Below are 26032 nucleotides of genomic sequence, written 5' to 3'. Positions count from 1 at the left end.
ATAGATGAATTACAGTAGTCTCGAGAAACAATATGTCAGTTATTATATTGTTATCAGCTGGTGAGTGGTAACAGAAGAACAAAAATTCAGAGAGGCATAATGACTCATGATTCATATTGTTTTCAGACAATTATGAAGTTAAATAAATTGGCATCAGGTCTGATGTCAAGGTTATTTCCAATATGCTAGGCCAACATGAAGACACATTATGTATATGCGACAAAAGCAAGACTGCTCACTGAACAGCAGACGGTTTGCAGAGCAAAATGTCATTGTGTGGCCATTTTTCACCATGAACGCAAGGAACAACAAAATAGAAGTATGCAAAACTTGTTCTGTTTGGCTGCAGTAAGGTAAAACATCGAATACAAGATTAATTATAGAGTGAAACCACTTACGTGAGTATGCTGCCTATCTGAAAGCTAAAAATAAAAGGATCTACATATGCTTGTGCTGCAGCTCATGCTCCATTGTGAGTTGAACTGCAATACAATACATTCAGCCAAAAATACGATCAAATAAATCCTCTTATAGGTGCAGCTGCAATATACCATTTGTATGTTTAAGACAACTAGAATAATACATTTAAATAATTATAGTGTATCTATTATTTGATTTGTTTCTGAAATTAAGCTAGTTATAAAAGGTCAAAAATGTTTAAGAAAAAATGTTTACCTCATGTAATTACTTTGTGCTCATTGAAGTCATAGGTTAATACAATAACTTGTTTGCAATTTGCATATAAATACAGTACACAAAAAATTACAGGAAAAAATGCTTTTAATGTCAGAATCAGAAGACATGACATGTGAAAGATCTACTTCCAGTACTAGTACAGAATTTCTGTATCTGTACATATTTAGACAGGAGAATGACACATCAAACAAATAAAAATGTAATACTAGACAATGAGTACAATTCTAAACAGTAAATTCTGATAAAAAAAACTGATAAAACATTTAATAAGTAGCACAAACTATAAGATGGGTGGCGCAGTGGTAGTGCTGCTGCCTCGCAGTTAGGAGACCTGGGTTCGCTTCCCGGGTCCTCCCTACATGGAGTTTGCATGTTCTCCCCATGTCTGTGTGAGTTTTCTCTGGGTACTCCAGTTTCCTCCCACAGTCTAAAGTCATGCAGGTTAGGTGCATTGGCGATTCTAAATTGTCCCTAGTGTGTGCTTGGAGTGTGTGTGCCCTGCCCAGAGTTTGTTTCCTGCCTTGTGCCCTGTGTTGGCTGGGATTGGCTCCAGCAGACCCCTGTGACACTGTAGTTAGGATATAGCGGGTTGGATAATGGATGGATGGATGGACAAACTATAAGCATGTTATTATAAAGGACTGTTTTCTAGAATCAGGAGTTAAACTACACTGCAAGCCATTCTGTACTCTGTCTGCCAAGAAAGCTGCCAAACAAATCTTTCCTACTGAACCCGCTTTTATATGTGTTAGTTAATATACCACAATGCAGTGGGCAACCCTGATAAGTCATTTTACTTTTGTGTCACCTTCAAGAAAATTCACCTTTGTCAACCATGTGGCAAACATAATGCCTTCTGTAAAGGAACTTGCAATTACTGTATATAAGGTGAACTAGTGTGTGTAACAGCATCAGACTACATTTCCAAGAGGTGAAAGCATTCCCAAGGAAACCTACAATATAACTGTGGGTAAAAGGACCAGCCATGGAACTGATTATGCCAATTTAGAAAATAAATCACTGGTGTAGTGATGTCTAGTCTGGCTTCTGAAACAACTCTTGTGAAGGGAGTTAAGTGTTACTTTAACATGGCTTTCTCATAGATTCATTTTAGTTTAATCCTGATGCTCTGTAAATTCAATTAATTATCATTATTATTCATGGTGGCTCCAAAATCCGTACTAACCCCTACTCTCTCTTCTGTTCTCTTCTGTTTTCTGTGGTGGTGACCTGCATCAATAACCTCCTGGTCAAAGCACCGTGATGTCCCTACATTGATGGATTAAAGGCCAGAAGTCCATGTGACCATCATCATCAAGTCCTTCCATGAGAACCCTGAATACAATGGGGGCTGATTGATGTCATTTATGTTAGGTAGAACGCCTAGAGGGGACTTGGCGGTCTCATGGCCTGGAACCCCTGCAGATTTCATTTTTTCTCCAGCCGTCTGGAGTTTTTTTTTGTTTTTTCTGTCCTACCTGGCCATCGGACCTTACTTTTATTCTATGTTAATTAGTGTTCTCTTATTTTAATTCTTATTTTGTCTTATTTTTTCTCTTTCTTCATCATGTAAAGCACTTTGAGCTACATTATTTGTATGAAAATGTGCTATATAAATAAATGTTGTTGTTGTTGTTATACCCTGCGGTGGGCTGGCGTCCTGCCCGGGGTTTGTTTCCTGCCTTGCGCCCTATATTGGCTGGGATTGGATCCAGCAGACCCCCGTGACCCTGTAGTTAGGATATAGCAGGTTGGATAATGGATGGATGGATGGATGTTGTTGTTGTTGTTGACTATTTGAACCTGAGAAAGCTATGGATGATAACATTAGCCATGCTGGATTATTCACAACAGGCAAAGACACATTGTCTTTACTGTATGGAAAACTTCAGGTCTCTAAACCAAGGACCGCAAAGAAATGTCAGCAATAGGTTACTATACATCTTCTTCAGGAAGGAAAGTCACAATAAGGTATAGAAATAAAATCTGAGTAATCTGAGTAATCAGCAAGTGTTCTGAGAGAAGACTGGGACAGCCCACTATTTTTAAGGAAGAAGTGAATGGAACCTTCTTGATTTGACCTGCAACAACTGTTCACTTCCAAAAACCGACCCTCTTATCAGTCTACTTCTACCTGGGATGTGAACAGTTGAGGCCAACAGCTACCACATTTGTTCAGTAAAAAATCCACTTTTTAGGCAGATAGCTAGAAAGACAAAAGTCAGTAGGAGTAAATGTTTTTAGGCTAAACAAAACTGTTTGTCATTTATAAGCCAGTAAGAAAAAATCATCAATTAGTCCATTTTTAGACCAAGTCAACCAATCCAATTATGTTAAATATTTGTAAATAATTGTAACATAGTTTTGAAAAATAACCTCAATGTTTTCTATAAGTTTTTTCAGAAAATTGACAATGCAACATTTTTACTTTAGCATTTTACTACTAATCTCACTCCACACTATATTTCATAATGCCTGTCACCTTACACTCCAAATCGTAATCTTAGATCTTCAAATGAGTGTCTGCTTAGAATTCCAAGAGCTAAACTTAAAAGAAGTGGTGAGGCAGCCTTCTGCTGTTATGCACCTAAAATCTGGAGTAGCTTACCAATAGAAATTCGCCAGGCTAATATGGTGGAGCACTTTAAAAAACTGCTAAAAACCCATTACTTTAACATGGCTTTCTCATAGCTTCATTAAACTATATGTGCATTGAATTATCATTTTTCTTCATGGCTCTCCTATCTGTTCTAATCCCTACTATTCTCTGCTGTTCTTTTTCCGGTTTTCTGTGGTGGTGATCTGCACCACCACCACCTGATCAAGGTGCCATACTGTCCTTACATTGATGGATTGAAGGCCAGATGTCCACATGACCATCATCATCACATCATCAAATTCTTTCAAGTGAAGCCTGAAAACCATGAGGACTGATTTAGATCATTGATGTTTGGTAGAATGCTAAGATTTGCATTGGGTGTGACAAGGATGGACAGGATTAGAAATGAGTACATTAGAGGGTCAGCTCAGGTTGGACAGTTGGGAGACAAAGTCAGAGAGGCGAGATTGTGTTGGTTTGGACATGTGGAGAGGATAAATGCTAAGTATATTGGGAAAAGGATGCTAAGAACAGAGCTGCCAAGGAAGAGGAAAAGAGGAAGGCCTAAGAGAAGGTTTATGGAAGTGGTGAGAGAGGACATGCAGGTGATGGGTGTGACAGAGCAAGATACAGAGCACAGAAAGATATGCAAGAAGATGATCCACTGTGGCAACCCCTAATGGCAGCAGCTGAAAGAACAAGAAGTATGTTAGGTAGAACGCCCAGTGGGGGCTAGGCGATCTCTTGGCCTTGGAACCCCTGCAGATTTTGTTTTTTTCTCCAGCCTATCTGGACTTTTTTTTTCTGTTCTCCTTGCCATCTTACCTTACTTTATTCTTTGTTACTTAGTATTGCCTAATCTTATTTTTGTTTCATATAAACTTTTCTTTCTTCATCTTGTAAAGGACTTTGAGCTACACCATTTGTATGAAAATGTGTTACATAAACAAATGTTATTGTTGTTGTTATTGTTTAAAGGGTCTGTTATACAAACAGATCTAAAAGAAAAATATTCTAAACTACTACTTAATATTCAGCTGAAAAAGGGTAAATGTTGTTTTTATGAAATGTAGTGGGAATCTGGATGGAAAAGAAGTGGGTAGATTAAATGTGAGAAGCTCATTTGAACAATTGTGTATTTTACTGCAAATCGGTAGTTCTGCAGCACTTGAATTGCTGTTGTTTGGCGTAATGTTACAATGGTTATTACAGCTACCTCTCCGCTCCAGGAAACTTAGCTTTAATCCTGTCTGTGTGATGTGTGTATGTTCTCATGTCTGCTTCAGTTTCTCCCCAAGTTTCTTAGGTTCCCTTTCACTTGCCAAAGCCAGGCATGTTTTCATGACTAGCAAATCAAATTTTCAGAGAAATACTAACAACGTAAGGGTAATTCAGACTAAGTGATTCATAAAATGGGTGAATGGATAAAACTAATGAGTTTTTTTTTGTCAAATTTAAACTAAAAAAAATCTTAAATAAATTTAAACTTTAAAAAATCAACTTACCAAATTATACACAGTTGTTAGTATAGTGGCAAAGTGCTTTTCTGATAGAATAACATAGGAACCTCTATCAGTTTGTGTTAACGTTTAACGTTTAAATGTTAACGTTTACCCCCCCGGGTGGAATTGAAGAGTCGCATAATGTGGGGGAGGAACGATCTCCTCAGTCTGTCAGTGAAGCAGGACATTGACAGCGGTCTGTTGCTGAAGCTGCTCCTCTGTCTGGAGATGATACTGTTTAGTGGATGCAGTGGATTCTCCATGATTGACAGGAGCCTGCTCAGTGTCCGTCGCTCTGCCACAGATGTCAAGCTGGACAGTTTGACAGACTGCTGTCAATGTCCTGCTCCACTGACAGACTGAGGAGATCGTTCCTCCCCCACACTACGCGACTCTTCAATTCCACCCGGGGGGGTGGGGGGGGTAGGGGGTAAATGTTAACATTATACAAAGTTATTGTCTTTTTACCTGCATTTTCATCATTATTTAATTTAATATTGTTTCTTTATCAGTTTGCTGCTGCTGGAGTATATGAATTTCCCCTTGGGATTAATAAAGTATCTCTCTATCTAGTCTGCAGCACCACACTGAGGTGTGAACTTTATTGGTGCTTTAAAATAAGTGTAAATGCTCATGGCTTCTTAGTAATTGATAACATTGTGGTTCTCACACACGTGGTTCTTGACACATAAATCTTAATCAGCATAACATTAACCAAACTCAGATACTGTAGGAGAAAATTAATACAGTAAATGGAGGTTACCCTGACAATGTGAGAAAAAAATATGTAATCTCATTCAGTCATACATTATTTTACCACATTAATACATTCATCGAACAGGGTATTATATAACTTGCATGTTTCAAAGAAAATAGAATATTCATCCACAAGTCAATAATTATAAGAGTGGCCAGCCCACAAAGAATACAATAAATTGACATTACACTCACAACGTGAGAAAGAAATAATTTAATCACATTCAGTCATTTATTATTTACCACATAAATACATCCATCTAATGGTGTATTATAAACCCTACACATTTCACAAATAATAGAATATTTATCCACATGTCTATCCTGCGAGCCAATAATTATAAGGGTGACCAGCCCACAAAGAACTTTATTCCTGACCTGCTGCCATCCACTTCTATCTATCTGGAATGTCCCTGCGTCTAACCACTTTAAATTAAAGGAATTTTGAGATGTTTTCAAAAGTTTCTCAGACATTGAAATACAAACTGAAAATCTGCAACTATCTCAAAACATACCAAAAAAAAAAAACAAAGAATGAAATGCCCCAGGTGTCAATCTGGAGTTCTGAGCTATATTATATAGTCAAAACTGGTTAAATTTACAAAGCACGGGAGCAAAGCATATGTTCTCAGAAATAAATGCATTCAGTCTGCAGGCTTCTTGATTTCATTTATATACAGCATTGTGATTCATCAAAAAATGTGTAACATGTACTACAGAGTTCTTTAAAAAATCACTTTTTAATTTAACAGATGTCAACAAACATCATTGAACAGGTCTTTCCAGAGACCGCAGGCTTTTTATGCTATTTATTTTTTATTTTTTGCTGTATAATACATGCTCTGTAGCACTTTGCCCCTCAACTAGTAGCTAGCTGCCTTCTGTTTTCTTCCAGTTGAATTAGTAACTTATCTGTGCAGCATTTTCAAAGGGCAGGGTACAATGCCAAGGAAAAGTATTCATCTCCTTGGAAGTTTTCACATTTTATTGTTAGACACAGTGTATTTAATTAGTCTTTTTTGAAACTGATCTGCAGAAAAAAGACTTTTCAATGTCAAACTGATAATAGATTTCTGCAAAGTGGTCTAAATTAATTACAAATACAAAACACAAAATAATTGATCTCATAAGTATTCGCCCCTTTAATACGACAAACTTAAATCATCACTGGTGCAGCCAATTTTATTTTAGAAGTCACACAATTAGTTTAATGGAGATCAACTGTCTGTAGTGTGGAAGGTCCAACTTATGGTGAGTCAGTATCGGTGTCTAATCTACACACTGAAGACAAAACAACATCCCAGGCATCTGCGTAAAAAGGTGAGTGAAAGGCACACAAGGAAATATCTAAGTCACTGAATTTCTCTGGGAGTCGAGTTACATCAGTCATGAAGAAATGGAAAGGGGCATAGCACAGCTGTAAATCTACCTTGAGCAGGCCATCCACACAAATGGAGTAATTGTGCACAAAGAAGACTAGTGACAGAGGCCACCAAGAGACAATATAATTTTCTTTTTATATACTGTATATTTTTTTTGAAGAACCTTTTTTTAGACATTTTGCTCTATGAATGGAAGCAGAAAGGAACTGGGATCATTGCTCTTCATTTTATTGACCTTGTGTTTGCTCTAGTGTCATCTGGATAGTGTTTAATATTTGATGACACAAAATTACTTCTTTCTTGGGTTTTTTTTTTGTTTTTTTTTTACGTGTATAAAAACACTGTTGTTTCATCATATTTACTTTGTGTCTCTATTCTCCCACTTGCTGGTTCACACAGTTATGACTCCAGATGCCCAAGAATTAGGTATGTGTCAGGGTTCAATAGCACGGGACATCATATAGGCTTTAACCTTTTGTTGAAAATGAAAAAGCAACTTAGAATTTTGTAACAGACACCACAAAAAATGTAGATGAGACATATAAAACAAGAATGAGAACTAAAGCCAAAGAAATCTGTGGAGTCATACCAGAGGGTAAACTACATTATTATATATTTTAGGGTAAGGAATAGTGGCACCCATTATATTGACTGATTAGAGTACTTGTATGAAAACTCATTGTGTGTCTCCAGAACAGAAAATGTGGGTGTACAGTGAGCTCTCACCGTTTAACAAATTTAAAGCACTGGCCTCAGGGAATACCAGTAGGCAGTATTGTGCGGTGGCCACAGGTGTTCTACAAAGATCAATTAGCTTAATCATTACTGCCTTCATTTTGAAAAGGATATTTTCCACTATATTTTCCACTATCCGACAGGAGTGGCCTGGCTTACCAATCTCTTGTCAATGTATGTACCTTCATACTATCAGGCATTTCTCATTTACTAAAGTACTATCCATCTGTCTGACAGATAATCTGTGCTTTTTCACAAAATGTACAAGTATTTGTTGAGAAGTTATTATCTGTATATTTAGCATATGCATGATTATTATGCATATATGAAAATGTACAATACAAGTATTTGTTTATAAGTTACTATCTATATATTTAGCACATACATAATTATTATGCAGAAATCTACTTCTGTGATGATTACCACGCAGTGAGTGACTGTTGCCAAGTGCTGGATAGTATATATATCTGCATCCCCCCTCACCAAATACTGATTGCTCAATGCTAAAAGTGAACACTTTTTAATGCCAGCTGGGCAATTTCCTCACTTCAAATAACCTGGCAAATTTTCATGTACATTAGTAAAATTTATAAGGACCATAATGCAGGTACTAATCAATGTTTCTGATGAGCCTTTCTTGTACACATATGAAAATGATTGCATGTAGATGTGCCCTTTACAAAACAATCATATTTTGTTGTAATGCACCCTCCTCAGTCAAACTAATATTTGCTATCTGTAAAATACTGTGGCTCATAAAATGTGCGCTTTGTAAAGAATATCTGGATTTTCTTGTCACTCTTCATTAAATTAAAAATTTCAAAATACAAAAATACTTTTCTGACATAGGTAAAGCAATCTCTCTTGATTTATTCAGTACTTTTCTCACCACCTACTGTACTTTTCACTCTATGTATTATTTAATATGACCTCCGCTCATCTGCTATCATCATAATCATAGAAAATAAAAGCAAATGGAAGCCATATGCTAGGATATTGACCCACTGCTGAGCAAAGCAATCCAGCTGGGAAACACTTTTTACTGTAACAAGGATATGAATCACTTCTTCTGAGTTAGATATTACTTCTCAATCAGCAAAAATATAGTAAGTTGTTGTATTCTTCAGTTTTAGCATTTCTATAAGAAATATTAACTAGCCTACAACTATTACAAAAAGTTCCTAAGAAAGCTCTAACTCTTGTTAAATGCCATGACCCCATCATTTCTCAAATAGCTTGACTATGCTGGCTTCCAGTTCATTTCACAAATATGGCTAGATGCAGATATTCACTAGGAATAGCTTAAAATGAAAAAGTGTATCATACAATGTCAGCTCCACCTTCTATCATCTCCTTTATTTTATAAACCCAAAACTGTCCTTCATTGTTTGTTCATCTTTGTTTAAAAGTGACCATCAGACTCATTTAAAATCCTGGTTAAATGACCAGGTCTTTCCTGAATTCACTGAATTTCCTGAATTAAGATTTAAAGATATAATTTCTCTGTGGTGGGCTGGCACCCTTCCTGGGGTTTGTTTCCTGCCTTGCACCCTGTGTTGGCTGGGATTGGATCCAGCAGACCCCCGTGACCCTGTAGTTAGATTTAGCGGGTTGGATGATGGATGGATGGATGGATATAATTTCTCTTCAGACTTCTAATAATACTGTATATATTGTATATTATTATTATTATTATTATATATATATATATATATATTGTGACATGTGAGTCTGTGTCTTGCACCGCAAAGAAGAGTCAGTCTCAGTACTTTAGCAAAACCATCTTCATTCAACATGAAACAGGAACAGCAAGGTTATTTATTGTAGTGTGATCTACCACTCTCCTATACACAGGCACAGCAAACAGGTAGGGGTGGAGCCAGGTCAGTTGCCAAGTTATAATGTTCCCTGCACCACCCATCAGTATTTATATACTGTATAAATGTATATATATATATATATATACATTTGGGTGGTTACCTACCAGGTAATGCTTGTGGTTGGTTGGTAAGATATACCAAAAGATGTTGGTATATCTGGCAGATATGGCATATATTGATAGATATGTTGGTATATATGGCAGATATTTGCCTTGCCCTCTCAGTTGTAAAAAGCAGATCATAGACATGATATATAGTACCTGCCAAATAATACAAACAGTACACAACACGTTTTACCCTATTTGGAGCTCAACAGGTGTAAGCGCTTCTGCTTCCCCTTGCGGGAATTGAACCTCGGCATCAGCACTTGAGGCAAAGCCTTACATGTTGGGCAATAGCAGCTGGTATGCTTAAGAGTGTGGATCGGTGTTTTACATGCATAGGTCTGATCACAATCTGATTTTTGGGTGGTTTCCTACCAGGTAACGCTTGCTATAGGCTTCAGAATCATCTTCAGGGCTCTGGAAAGGTAAGCAATACCGCCCCAAATCAATAGAGGGCACCAGCGTTAATGCATTCTTCCAGAAGGTTCGGGACTGGAACAGCAGTCATCTCAGTTCCACTTTCTCCACCAAATCTGTCCCTTTTCCTATATGAAAGCACCATGACTACAAGAAATCAGCATTCATTCCGAACATAGAGACTGACCTGACCTCTAAGTGCTCTCTACCCTTAACTTTGGCAGCTTTGGGTGTGACTATTGCACCCTTGTGTGCCTCTTAATTTCTGTATTCCTTTTTTGCCTTAAACAGGAATGTCGGCTGAATCCCCAACCCTTTATGTTGAACCTGTCTCTCATTTTATAACACACACACACATTAACCGACTGGGGCACCAGCAGGATGGAAGGACAGGGGGAGAGAGCATCCCCTGGGACGCTAGAGGGCAGCCCTCCTGGGTGACTCTGGCACCACGGATTCCCGCAGGGCATGCCAGGACTTGGAGTTTGGTACAGCCCTGTTGGGTTCCATGGGGGCCACCAGGGGAAGCTGTAGAGCCCTACAATGGACTTCCACGACACCTGGGAGTGATTCCAGGTAATACTAATGAGCCACCTGGAGCACTCCCAGGAATGGAATAAAAGGAGCCGCCTCACTCCAATTGAGGAGCCAGAGTCGGGAGGAAGAATGAAGAAGCTTGGGAGGGAGGAGTGGAGGCGGAAGGACTGTGAATTGGGAAAGAAGGACTATGAATTGTCTATGTACTGCGTTGTGCTCTGGGGAACAAAGAAAAACGCTTTCCCAGTCTTGAATAAAGTGTGTTGTGTGCTGACACTCATGTCTCTGCCTGTCAGGTTAGGGCGGCTGTATGAACCCCGGTGGTTGACAATATATAATACACATGTGATACACATATGCTACAGCTTCAACAATATATTTTGTGTGAGTTGTGTGACACTCTGCTCTTTTCTGGCTATATTGTGTTTGTGATCTGCAGGCTTTTAATAAGTGATAAAAGAACAAATTGAATTCACCATTCAACTGTTTTATTAACCTGTTTGATTTGTCATTAAGGTATTATTTGTATTTGCTTACTTTTGTGCACTCCATGATATTAACTAATTCCCACTATATTGTATTAACAAAAATGCATTTAAAGCTGTTTGTAAACTTGGTAGAAAACTAAAAGTTAATAAATGCTCTAAAAGAAAATATAAGGAGAAGTACATTGTGATAATGGGTCTTAGTGATCCCAGGGTGTACCATCATCTCTATACTCTTTTTTTCTTTCTACTGTATACAGTTCTTTTCATTTCAAACTCCATGCTGATTTAACACAATCCCTTTTACTTCAAGCTTTGTGGGAGTATGCATTTATGAACAATGCTTTACAAAATAAATCACTAATTGAAACAGAGTACATTCTGCAAGGTTTTAAATAAAGAAAGGGAGGTGAGAGCATTTTTCCCACACAGAATATGATTATATATAATATTTGTGTGGAAACAGGCTTTATTACAAGCTCAATTCCCTACCTCTGTACTTTTTTGTGCATTCAAATATGACAGTTGCATTTAGGGTATGCTCAGCCGAGTATAAATCCTTGCTGTATTTTCCATTTTCCTTCGGTTTTGATCTTGTCAACTGTGAAAATCTCATCCTGAACTCAAGATTTGCATTGACAGTAAAAGAAGAAAAAATAAATAAAAATAAATTCTCAGAAGTAAAACAAATCACATAAGATTGGCCATTTAAACAGTTCTTTACAAGTGTGTCCTGAAACAGGCAGGGGCACCAACATGTCCACCCTTTACATTCATACACAAAATGTATGAAAAATTGTATATTTGTTGAAAACTGAATACACGCATAAGGGAGCAATACACACAAATTTTAGACTAAAATTGTACTGAATTGTCCAAAACGTGAAGGGAAGCCTTCAAAAACTTGACACAAAATAAAATGTTTAATATTTAAATCAAAAGAAAAAAGGAAAAACAAATCTAAAAGCAATTAAAAAAAATTTCCAAAAATATCAAAAAGAAACAAACTTGAATAACATCAAAGAAACAAAAAAATCGAAGATTTAAAAACAAAATCTGAATGTTTCAAAATGCAAAGAAAAGTTGTAAAGGAATGTATATGCTGAGGTTAACAAGCCAATGATACCAAAAGGAACATTTAAAAAAAAAAACATGAACAAAACAGCAGGGCAAAACTCTTAAATCTGTAGATCCAAAATTAATAGTCACAAGACAGGAAGGCAAAATCAAAGATAATAAAAGCAGAAAAATGCAAAACAAAGATTACTGCAACTTCTTCTAGACAGTGATAACAGGTGCTTAATATAATCCATGGTATTGCCATAAGAACTAAAATAACATAATTAACTAAGTCTAAAAGAAAATTAACTGAACTAATAAAAGAAACAGAAATAATTAACAGAAACAAAACTTGAATGAGAAAAAAATACAAGCAAATGCAAACAAACAGAACTCCTTGCTGCGAACCACTCCACTTCTATTTCCGGTGACTTTTATTCTCTTCCATTAAGACCCTGCTCTTATCCTCTCTCTAGTACACCTTTGCCTCAACTTTCTACCTGGCATTAGACACAAAGTGCTGTCTACTTTGATAGCCCACGCTACAGGATGTTTGGGCCTAACCCCAGAATGACTTCCCAGATCTGGAGTTTTCCTATTGGAGCTACAGCAACACCAGTCTAGGATTGTCTGTTGTGACCTATGGGGTTCCTACACTTTTGAGAATTCAGCTGTCTTTAAGGCCAAGGAAGCTCCTTAATTACCTGTCTGCAAGTACAAAATGGTTCCTCATTTCCTTATCTTCCTACAGGATATCCCGTGTTAGCCAGAAAGCCTCCAGACAACATTCCATGAATTCATTCTCTCTCTCTGTAAAGAGCCGAGCACTCCTGGCAGTAGGCCTATAGTGTCCTTGCTGAATGGTACAGGCTTCCATCCATGCTGTTGTCCACTCTCTTCTGCATTGTTACCCAACATCTTTTCCTTTAGGAATACCATGTTTAAAATTTAAACAAGACATTACGTCATTGACGGCAGCATGTTGCCACACTGGTATATTTTACCAGCTCATGGTCCAGTTCCCTGGGTTTGAATCTCACATACTCCAACTTGCATTTTTCTCCTGATGTTTACATTGGTTTTCCTTCAACATCCCACAAGATGTCCATGGCCCTGTGTGGGTGTATAGGTCCTGAAATGGACAGTTGCCTTGTCCAGGACTGTTTCCTGCATTGTACCAAGTGCCACCAGGTTAAGCTCTACTCTCCCTTGACTATGAATTGGATCAAGCACTTAAAAATTCTATGTCATGTTATGTTATTTGTTCATTGAATTCCACCATGACAAACTTCTAAAAGAACTTCACTTACTGAACAAAGGAACTTAGTGAGAAGTCAAGAAAAATGACACATTTTATTGGTTAACTAAAAAGATTGCAATATGCAAGCTTTTGAGGCAACTCAGGCCCCTTCTTCAAGCAAGATGTAAGAAGGTGCCTGAGTTGCCTTGAAAGCTTGCATATTGTAATCGTTTTAGTTAACCAATAAATGGTGTCATTTCGCTTGACTTCTCACTACATTCATAATGGCTAACATGGTACAACACCCTAGTACTATGAACAAAGGAACAAAACAGGTGCACTATGTGCAAATAATCTGTAACAGAGTGGCACATTCTCCAGGGTTGGTTGGTTCCCGAGTTGTGTCCCATGCTGCCAGGGCAGGTTCTGGTCTGCACAACCATGAACTGGATAAGCAGGTGAGAAAGTGAATGTACAAACAGCAACACCCTTCAGTGCACCAAGATGGAAATTCTCAAACACACTCTCATTATTTTGAATACTATTTATTAAAATACGGACACTCAGCAATTCTATTGGAAGTCATTAGAGCAAAGTTCTGAAGAATGCATTTAAACTTTATTGTAACAATTTACAAACATCTTATTGAATAATATAAAGAACGTTTAGTTTTTAACTAACCATAGGAGTAACTGTGATTAAATGTTGTTTAGTCTGAAAAGTTCTTTTGTGTTTTTCCAACAGACAACACCACAGGATAAAAGCATAAAAAATGTTGACAGGGATGAGTTAAATTGAACACAATATAATTTCTGGAAATGTGTGAAGAAACATATTTGCAATATTTTTATAATGTGGTGGTGATACAAAAAAATAAAGATAGATTGCAACCTTATGTGATTCACTCCAAGATCCAAGCAAAATGTACATAATACTATGTAAATGGGAAAATGCTCTTGTATTTTACAATTAAATTGAGATTTAAAGCCTTCATGTTATAAGGTGTTACATTTTCATATATTGCACAAAAAAAATCAAATCTCTTCTCTCGTCACTGGAATGTTTACCACTAGAGGCTGCCCTCAGCAATAACAGAAGGAGCAAGCACAACGGACTCACGGAGGCATGAGGAACTGATCTCACTTTAGAAACAGTAAAGCAGGAAAAAGCAATGAGTGAGTCAAGAGGGAATTTAAATCTTAAGATGAACAAAAATAAATGAAAAGGGATTTCACTTGTTATGATTGTAATTTTTTGAATGCCTGTTTGTTAGTACTGTATACTTTATGAGTGTATAATATTTATTTAATCACTTAAATAAACAGCTTCAACAACATACCTAAGATTGCTTTGTAACTGCTGCACCCTGTTTAAAGTTTAAATCAAAAAAACACTTGCAATTCACCATAGCCAATGCTACATGATGTCAAACTCATACTGGATACATTAACACAAAACTAAAAAATAATGCATATATAAATGTAAACCATCTTTTTGGTATGTCCAAAAATGTGTGAAAATGACCAGAACTTTAAAATGTTCTTGTCTTGAGGTAAAGAATTCAGGTTACACACCATACATGATACTCGACAACAATTTGCCTCAAAAATCATTTTCCATTACTTTTCAGTTATCATAAACACGCATATACAGAGATATTGTATTCAGTTTCATGAAACTAGCAAGAACAAAAAATCCAAAGCAGCAAGCAGCTTTGGCATTTCTTAGACTATAATATCATACTTATTGTTGCCACTCAAAAAGATAATTATAGATCCCTGAATAATTACAGGCATATGTAGAAGGAAACAAAGTGCAGAACTACAGAAACCAGAGTGGGCTGGCATATTAAATGAGCTTCCTTTTCAGAAGATCTTGTGCGTGTCAGATACAATAACACATATTATATTTATGCACTGCTTGTTCTGTGGATTTTTGTAACATTGACATCAATTGCAATTAAGACTGAAAGCACTTACTTAACTCTTAAGTGCAGGTGATATTTTGAGTGTGAGAGGAATAATGGTGCTCATGTATTTATGAGCCTGTGTATTTTTGTGTGGGTGCAGGTATACAGTAAATATGTTCCAGATTTTCAATTAATTGTACTGTATCTGTCAGTGAATGGGTAAATGTGGGCATACAAAGATTTTTACATTAATTTTCATATTTTTTATTTTTGTTTTCTCTTCATTTGCATATACTTGCTTGTTTTTTATCACACAAAATTAATTTTAATCTTACTTGCCTTGTGCACTTGTATTGATATATTTTAAATTATTTCAGATGTACGCTAGGCACATTCAAATGAGAAATTATTTTAATCTAACAATGATTGATTCTGGCTCCAAGTATATTATCCATATGTGGGTGTACATGCATATGCACGTAGGTGTCCGAGACTGTATTTCATTTGTATGTGTGTATTCAACCATAATTGCCCCTTTGGGATCACTTTCTTTTAATCCTGACAGGCAAGGGCATCTTCAGATGAAAGTCTGCTGAATATAAGAGCCTCTGTTCTACAGGTCTGATATTCTTTCGTAACTCTTGCAGGCAAACATCCAAGCCTTGAAATGAGAAGGCTATAACGCCACGAGTGGTCTCTTTTATTTATTTATTTATTTTTCGGCTACTTGAATTGCATGAATCCCTCCCAGGAAATATCCAGTTTTTTTTTGGTTAGGGTCTGCATTTGTGCAAGAAACCCAAACTGAATATACATGAAGATGTTTAAAAATAATTGCCTCGTTTTTATGTGAACCTTAAACGGTTTTATCTCCCACAATCGAAAATAAGCAATGAACAGCAAACAACGTGTCAACGCATAAACCGTTTAAACGCATTCTCGTGTTTATTACCATATTGACGGAGACCTGAAACGTGAACAACCAGCTACAGCAACCACAACTGTAATTTACAGCAAAGAAAGACTTGAATGCAATTAAAACTATTCACGTCAAGAAAGAAACACGAGAATTTAGACATACTTACAAGCCCCTGGTTGGCACACTTTCTGGATCTTTTTTTCACTTCAGTGTGGAAAATTCATACTTTTGTTTTCTCAATAATGAGGGATAATTCCCATAGAAGTCGGGTTCAATTGGATAGCAAAAAAAAGTTTACAGTAACGGACAAAGAGTAAAATCATAGATAATGTTAGTTTAGTTAATTACAGCTTGAAATGTGTATACGTAACGGTTCCATATAATCCCATACTTTCAGGTTAAAACACACGTAAGGTCTGCAAGGGCTTCATAAAAACTGCCCACCCCGCAGTGGTGTTTTTTTCTAGTTTCCAGTGAAACTCTGGGAGATTTGATGAGGAATGGGCGCGGACACAGATAAGGGTCCATCGGGTAAAACAGCAGCCAGGGGCTAACACCAAATCACAGGCTTCTCTCTGAAAGATGCTGAATGTCTGTGAGGTTGACCGCACTGTTGGAATGCGGGGGCTTCTTGGTGCATCCTCACGCGCAGAACTGCGCCGGCCACCGTCACAATACTTCCAGCAACAGACAGGAACAGTTTACCAGGCGCGCCTGAGCATCTCTGTTCCCGAGTGAATTGTCCAACTATATCCTTTATAAGATAATCGGAAGAATTGGTGCAAGATCTGACTTAAATGCAAATATCGATCCTTTACATGCATCGTGTGCACAGGACTCAAGTGTTTTGTGGAAAATAATACTTTCAAAGTACTGATCCTTTAAAGAGGAAGTATCCTCATCAGGCTTGCGTCCACGCAACTTTCTTTATTTCTTAAAAAAAACAATTTTCAGAAATTCCTTTATTTAAACGGCCACTTCGAACGTCCGTCCGGCGATTTCTCTTCTGTCGTCCTGAAATCGCGCTCTTAGCAGTAAAGTGCCTGACAGGCGCAGCCCCCGTGGAGTTTCAGTGCTGTGCAAAGCTGCCCCCTTCCGCGCGATGACCGCAGAAACACCGCTTCGCAGTGTCTTCTCAGAAAGAGAGCCGCTTTCTTTTCTACAGTCACCCCCCTTCAAACGGACACCTTGAAGTCACGCCCATTGTCACCAAGCCGATTGTCTATTGGCTGACAGCTGAAAAGAGGTGTGCCTGACGGCTGGGAATGGAGAATATCAGTAGGGGTGGGGTGTGCGTCCGTGGTGCTGAGGCTGCAGACAGAAAAGACATAAAAATGAAAGAGGCCGGATATGCTTACGTGCGATGGGCGATTTGTCTCTTGGGGTCAATCGAACTTTTCATTTCGAAAAATGCCAAAAGTGCTAAATAAACGGGAAAGGGCAAATATAAAATAATCAAACGAGTCGGATTGGGTTTCCCAAATGTATATGTAATGTTTATACCTATGGATAAGCTGACAACCAAAGTAAGATTTTAATCGGTTTAATCTTGCTTAATATATCGCATACAGAATATGAATGTCTTGTTTCATGTTATCCAAATGTGTGAACATTTACGGGTTACTTGTTTGGCTGGGATTTGCTCCGTGATCCTGTGTTAGGATATAGCGGGTTGGATAATGGATGGATGAATGTTTTTTTGTATGCATATGTACACTTAATACTGTTCCGTACTATTATCGTACTTCATTGTAAAGCTAACTCACATGATGCAGGCAGTTAATGGCGCCATAAAAAATAAAGATTAATTGGTTAATTCATTTGTGTCTAAAATGTAAAGCAACTTCTTACCCAGGACATTGTTTTGTTCTTTTAGGATGTGACGTTTGTTATTTATAATTTTAGTAAATGCAAGTAACTATATGGTACAATAGGATCTCGATAAATTATTGAGCAACTGCATACAATTACTTTATTAAACTTATTAAATACCTTGTCTTTATTAAACTGGGGAATTTGATGTTGGGTGTATTTAATTCGGCATGTCATTTGACTGTTTAAGTTGCAAATTTATGCTTTCTTCCCCATTCAAGTGATTTCTAATGATGCCAGCACTGACTCTTCTTTTAACTATACACATATCCAGTTACTAATTTTTTTCAGATGCATGAATCCAATCTGCTATGCATCTTCGGCGCCCAGCCACTGTCTGAGTGCCTTTTGCTTGTTCTCCCTTTGTGTATACATTGATTTTCCCCAAGTTCTATGGCATCTCCACCATATCTCAAAGATATGAATGTCACTGATTAACTGGACGATTTTAAATTGGCCCTGTACTAATGAGTGTGTGCTACAATGGTCTGGCACCCATGCAAGGTTGATTATTGTCTTACACCAGATGCTGCTGTAATAGCCGTAAATTCCCACAGCCTATAATTGAATTAAGCACCTTTGATATATAGACGAATGGATGAAATTCAATTGATTGTTGTACTGACAAAACAGAACAATTCTTAGATGAGATGTTAAATTTGTTCTTCAAGTATTTTTTTTTTTTTTTTTGGAGTTTGACGGTATTGATCAGTAGACATTTTTTCTTGACCTCAACAGTGTTAATTTAATATAAAGAAAGTAACTCCAGGTATTGTGTTTTACTAGATAGTTGATTTTTTTTGTAATGAAATGCAATTTATGTGTTAATACATCTTTCATTTCTATATATAGTAGTTACTTGTAGAACAGGATATATAAGGTTGCATTCTGTACGATCACCGACATTCTTTGCTTAGCATCTTTTCTGTGAATTAGGTTAAAAAAAACCTATTGGAGAAGCAGGAACAACAACAACAACATTTATTTATATAGCACATTTTCATACAAAAAATGTAGCTCAAAGTCATTTACATAATGAAGAAAAGAAAAATAAAAGACAAAGTAAGAAATTAAAATAAGACAACATTAATTAACATAGAATAAGAGTAAGGTCCGATGGCCAGGGAGGACAGAAAAAAACAAAAAAAAAACTCCAGACGGCTGGAGAAAAAAATAAAATCTGCAGGGGTTCCGGGCCACGAGACCGCCCAGTCCCCTCTGGGCATTCTACCTAACATACATGAAATAGTCCTCTTTGTATTTAGGGTTCTCATGGAAGGACTTGATGATGATGGTCATGCAGACTTCTGGCTTTTAATCCATCAATGTTGGAACATCACAGTGCTTTGAGCAGATGGTGGTGGCGCAGGCTGCCACCACAAAGAAACCGGAAAAAGAAACAGAAGAGAGAGTAGGGATTAGTACAGATTTTAGAGCCACCATGAATAGTTATTATAATGAATTGAATAAACAGAGTATCAGGATTAAATTAAAGTTAAGTTATGAGAAGGCCATGTTAAAATAATGTGTTTTCAGCAGTTTTTTTAAAGAGCTCCACTGTATTCCATCCATCCATTTTCCAACCCGCTGAATCCGAACACAGGGTCACAGGGGTCTGCTGGAGCCAATCCCAGCCAACACAGGGCAGGAATCAATCCTGGGCTGGGTGCCAACCCACCGCAGGACACACACAAACACTAGGGCCAATTTAGAATCGCCAATCCACCTAACCAGCATGTCTTTGGAAGGAAACATGCAAACTCCACGCAGGGAGGACCCAGGAAGCGAACCTGGATCTCCTAACTGCAAGGCAGCAGCACTACCACTGCGCCACCATGCCGCCCGCTCCACTGTATTAGCCTGGCGAATTCCTATTGGCAGGCTATTCCAGATTTTAGGTGCATAACAGCAGAACAGGCAAAATTAACCTCTAGACACGATGCCATTTGTTTGCAGGACACACTAGAACTTGGTTTGTCTGTTAGCCTAGCAGCAGGTCTTTAGACAGCTAGAAGAAAATTAAGTATCCAGAGAAAACCCACTGAAATGTGGCAAAACATGCTTTTCCCACATAGAGGGTATGCCAGCTAGTAGTCAGATATAGGGCCCAAGCATTAAGATGAACCAACACCCAACCTTCTAATGGTTATATGTGAATCAATGTTCTGAATTAGAAAAATCCGTAACCAACCTTAAAAGTAAAGGACAGAAAAATATGAGCCTTAAGTATTGGGCAGATGAATATAGTAGATGAAAAGGTCAAACAGCCAAACTAGGTGATACCTAAGATCTCAGCAGTACTTAAATCAGATAAGACTGTACAAGTCTTAATAACATAAATTTGGAAAACATTAAAATAATTGCAGTTAAAATGTTTAAAAATGTGGAATGACTAAGAAAACACAAAGAAATTAGAATACTGATATAAAAATTGAACAGTTATCTCAAGAATTTCAGATTCTGTGCCAAATCAAAAGAAGTTACTGAACAAAAGATGACCGTGTTGATATAGCATTGTAGGGTTAAAACAGGGAAAAGCAAAAAGCTGAAGATCATTTTGAAGCAGATATTATGCTAATGTAGCAAAGCAGAGAATAGGCAATATTTGAAAGAGAATTTCTGCATCTTGAATCAAAAAATGTGCAATAGGAAAAATATTGTAATGTTTCAGGAGTGTTGGCAATTTTAAATTTCAAAAAGCCATTATACAAAAGTGCCATAGATTTGAGTTTACTTTTGTACTGAACAACAGTAATCCCTTGTGAAATCCATAAAATGTATATTTAAGAAAGTTATTTCAGGCCTATTTCTGTTTTCAAAATGACACTCTTGACATTCATCAATCCACCAAACCTGCAGAGTATTAATATAATATAAGATCTAGTTTGTTTTGCATGTTTATGTTTTATTTTGGAAGAAAGGTAAAACTACAGTATAGCAAAAACCCTTCTCTGTGCACAAGATAGAAATCTCTAAGCCTTGTGAATTTAATTAGGGTGAAAGTATGTAAACATGCTGACAACAGGCAGTTGTAAAATGATATTGTTACCTTTAACATCTTTTTAATTCTCTTCATAAGATTCAAAGATATATTTAAGACTGACTGTAATGAGATGCTCACTTTTAACTATTACATGCAAGCTGCTTTGTCTAAAACAGAGGTGGGTAGACTCAGCATTGGAACTACACAGATCCTGTTGGTTTTCATCAAAATTCACAAAACTATCAGTAAAATTGGTTTTTGTAATTTGGGATTAACAGTTTTTTTCTGTTGCAGTAATTAAAAAAAATTCTATACTGCTTCACTAGACTCAGGTTAAAAGCTAGAGTTGAGCTTTTTGGAATGATATGTTCAGGCTGTTGCTGTCTTATTTCTATTAAAGCACTACACATTTAAAAAAAATAAAATAAAAACAAGCTTTAATACAATTAGCGCCATGTAGAACTGTGAAAGCTGTTAATATTTTGTCTTTTACTACCACAATAGCTAGTAAAAGTAATCTTATTCTTTCTGCCAATGCGATCACACAGTCCAACCCTATTTCTCAGCTCAGGTTGTTTTTGTTACATGTTTTAAGAAACCAAAAAAATCCAGAACATGCAAAATTTCAACTCCATCCATCAATTTTCAAATCTCTTTCTTCAAATTTATAGTTATAGGGGCCAGAGTCCTTTGCAGCTTCACACTGTGTACAAGACAGAGACTCATCCTGAATGGGATACAAGTCCATTACGGGGCACATTCTTGCACACTCCTCCTCTCTGCCACTCCTGATCAATTTAGAGTTGTCAGTTAAACTAGCATGTACATGTTTGGAATATGGGTGCAAAAACTGGACAGAGAAACAGTTAACTGGGCCTGTACTCAAACAAAGTTTCATATAGAATTAGCAGTACTAACCTGTGTCCCACTCCTACATTTAAAAAGGCTTAATTTACTCTTTATCTAAAAGAATTTCAGTCACAATTAAAAATGTCTGGACTTTTTAATTAGAATTGTGAACAGTCTTAGCCTTCCCTGACAGCACCAAAAGCAGGACTAGAACTAATACACTTGGCAATTTTAGAATTGACAGTTTTCCTCATATGTATGCCTGTGAGATGTGGGGCAGTCACAAGTTTCCATGTGAATTACACTTTAGTGGTACCAGAAGGAAATCACTCAATGTAAATTTTTACAATACAATAAAACCAATTGTACTGTACAATAATATAGATTTAGATACATTAACTTATATAATAATTATTATGTATAATAAATGAACAGTAAAATTATCAAGAAATTGAATCAAGTGAATAACTTCAATATTTCATTTGAAACTAAACATATCAGGTCAAATGAAGTAAAGGAGCTGCATAGACAGACAGACAGATAGATTGATACAGGGCTGACTTAATGCCTCAGTGCACATCAACCTTTACAAATCTAGATGTATGTGTCTCTGTGTTTGTGTTTATGTGTGTTCAACTCTTTCCGTTCATCAGCATGTGCAATGGTAAGGCAAACAAGCTATCAGACATCTTCACTAATACGTTTCTTTGAGTATGTGTGTGTGTATATGTCTGTGCCTCCATGTGTGCACACATGAATATTTAAATAAATTATGTATTTCAAAAACTACTCATGCAAAAATTTTGCAAATCAGTAGACCTTGTCTCATAAAATTAACTTCTCTTTGTGCTTTCAAGATTGTATAATCAAAATCTGAACTTAACTCAGTAGTGAACGGTTGACCCCATCACCATTCTTCCATTTACTCGGAAGTAAAACTGCAATAAGCTCTTATTATAGCATGACTGCTTGTCATTGTCTCACTACTAAAATGAGTTGATTTGAACATTGATTTTACTGAAATTAAAAGCTCAGTATACCAATTTGTTATTGTGTAAAGGAAAGCACAGTCAACAACTGGGACAATTTTATATTTATTTGGAAAGTGAATGAATTAAAAATGGTAGTAGCAGTAATAAAAGAATGGTCAGTGAAGAGGTAAAGTGGATTAGGAACAGAGAGCAAATTTAAACATAACAGTGGAATTAGTGAATTTTGCATAATTCTGAAATTTTCACACGTGAAGAACTCAATAACTTCCCGGTAGTGGCTAGGACTAGTATTGAGGTATTCAATGATTTGGAAACTGTAGGGAGACAAATCCTGCTTAGATTCAAAAGGCTGACGTCAAAGAGTTCGCCTGGATGAGATAACAGTTATCTGAGAGTACATTTCCTCATATTTTTCAAAAATCAGTGCACACTAGAGAAATTCCTGCAGATTAGAAGTTAACAATTGTTTTTGCATTATATACAAAGTGATCTAGCCTATCTAAGTAAATATAAGCCAGTAATCTTAACATGCATCACAGACAAATTAATGGAATGGATTGTTAACCAAAGGCAAGTGTGACATGGCAAGAACAGGTATATTAGTGAGTAGTCAGTATGAGTTTAGATAGGGGAGATTGTGTTTTATTAATATGCTCAAACTGTATGAAAAATCAACAAAAGCATGTAGTTTGATCAGAGAGGTACATATATTATTTATTTTGATCTTCAGAAAGCTTTTGATAAGGTCCCACATGAAAGGCTTGTGATCAAACTACATGCAGTTCAAGGCACATTTTGTAAATGTGCACAAAATGGACTTAAACACTGTGGAAGCAAAACATTATGTTGTTAGGAACTTTTTCAGAATTACATGAGGTTAAAGATCCTACAGGGATCAGTGCTGGGGCTGCTGCTCTTTTGTAATATATAATAATAATAATAATCATAATAATAATAATAATAATAATAATAATAATAATAGTAAGTTATATTTATAGAGCACCTTTCACAAACCCAAGGTCACTTTACACACAGAGTAAAAAAAAAAAATTACACAGAAGACAAAAGTTCATAGAAGAGGAAAGTTTTCAGTTAAGATTTAAAAGTGCAGAAAGATGAGCAATCTCAGAGAGCCTGAGGAAGAGAGTTCTAGAGTTGAGGGGCTATAGCACTGAAGGACCTGCCTCCCAGGGTGGAGAGTCTGGTGCGTGGGACAGTAAGGAGATGACTGCTCGAGGATCTGAGAGAGCGACAAGGAGTGTAAGGAGCTAGGAGATGAGTGAGGCAAAGAGGGGCAAGGTTATGTAGATGAGAAGAAGAATCTTGAATTTAATCCTTGATGGAACCGGTAAGCAGTGAAGCTGGGAAAGAACAGGGGAGATGTGAGCAAAATGCTTTGTTTGGGTGAGGACTGGTGAGTTCTGAATATACTGTAGCTTCTCTATAGATTTTGCATGGAGGGCAATGAAGAAGGAATTACAGTAATCAATACAAGACATCATGAACAATGAACCAGAGTTTGAGCTTCATTAAAGGACAGAAATGGACGGAGGCGGGCAATGTTATGGAGATGATAGAATGAAATATTGGAAAGAGACCTAATGTGTAGCTCAAAGTTAAGTGATGAATCAAACAAAACACACATTTCTGACAAGAGGAGCAGGTTTGACAAGTGTACCATCAACAGAAACAGAGAAATTGGATGCCTTAGAAAGTTGGGATTTTGGACCCACCAGTAACACTTCAGTTTTATTGGCATTAAGTTTGAAAAAGTTATTTTCCATCCATAGCTTAAGATCAGTCATGCAGTCAGTGAGTATGCTGGGAGGTGAATCTGTAGGGGAGTCGGTACAGTACTAAGATAATAACTGTATGTTGTCTGCATAACAGTGGAAGTTAAGGCCATGTCTGTGAATAATCTGACCCAAAGGAAGGATATACAGTAAAGTAGAAAACGTAATGACCCAAGGAGTATATAAATGATCTCAAAAGTATATAAATGATCTCAATTAGAATTTAAGAAAATATAAGCTGGTTAAGTTTGAAGATGATACTAAAATGGTAGAAAAGCATGTCAGATAATCTAGGATCAGTGGAAGTCACAACCAGCAGGACACTGACAGAATTCATGGACTTCGATAAGTTTGTGGCAGAATAAACTTTATTTAAGCAATTGTAAAGTGTGAAACATAGCAAGGGGAAAATGTTAGTTTTGAATACTGAATAAGACTATGAAACATGAAAGTACACACAAGTAGTTGACTCTTCACTTTTTTCATTCAGACAGTCTACAGAAGCAATTAAGAAGGCTAACAGGATGTTTAGTTATATAGCCTGATGTGTAGAGTACAAAAGTACAAATCAATGGAGGTTATACTTAAAATTTATAATGTACTCATGATGCCTCAACTGGAATACTGTGTTATCTTTTGGTGTCAGTATGATAACAAGTTAGAAAATGTATGTATGGTGTAACATTCAGGTGTTTTTGGAGGCTGTGTAAGCACTGTGGTCCTCAATAGACTGAGTTCAGTGGGTAGGCTCTTGGACCTTCTCAATCCATTGCAGGGTTGAGGTGGCCAAAGACTGTCTCACCAGAATTGGACTAAAGGCTGAAAACAGGTCTGGACAGGACTCACACTTACACATACACATACATGCACACATACACATACACACACATGAACACACATCCCATATACACGGACAATAACAATTTGCAATTGCCAATTAACATAACCTAAATTAAAAAAAAACTTTTGTAAATAATACTTTCTATGCTTGCGCATGTCTGTCCATTGTCATTTTCATGAAATTGGACTTGCAAAGCTATTTAATTGTGACCAATGCTAGGAAATAACAGAAGCAAGAAGCAGACTTTAAGACTGTTACTGACCATTATAGATATCAGATGAGTGCAGCGCTCTGATGGTAAATTATAGGGTGACCATATTTTCACGTCTCACACCAGGACACTTGTGTAGCATGTATGCCCATGCATAAAGCCCAGCCTCAGGTGTTCACTACCTGTTTTATCTCATCATCATCATCATCACCAGCGAGGAATCAGGGCAGGAAAAAAAAAAACACTTTCACAAATGAACACATATGATTTC

General features: G+C 36.9%; 1 protein-coding gene across 2 annotated transcripts in view; it reads right to left on the bottom strand.

The window, feature by feature from the left end:
- brinp2 (bone morphogenetic protein/retinoic acid inducible neural-specific 2) overlaps positions 1 to 17417 on the bottom strand; it is a 724527-nt gene extending 707110 nt beyond the window's left edge. For both annotated transcript variants that reach the window (XR_007936145.1, XM_028811321.2), the window contains exon 1: positions 16387 to 17417. The gene's annotated coding sequence lies outside the window, so the exon portion shown is untranslated. The remainder of the gene's footprint in view (positions 1 to 16386) is intronic.
- Positions 17418 to 26032: the final 8615 nt, after the last annotated feature.

This window comes from Erpetoichthys calabaricus, chromosome 10, assembly GCF_900747795.2.
Source record: "Erpetoichthys calabaricus chromosome 10, fErpCal1.3, whole genome shotgun sequence".
In the NCBI taxonomy this organism is placed as follows: Eukaryota; Metazoa; Chordata; class Cladistia; order Polypteriformes; family Polypteridae; genus Erpetoichthys; species Erpetoichthys calabaricus.
The sequence above is the reverse complement of the archived record's forward strand: the minus strand, read 5'-3'. Positions and strand labels throughout refer to the sequence as shown.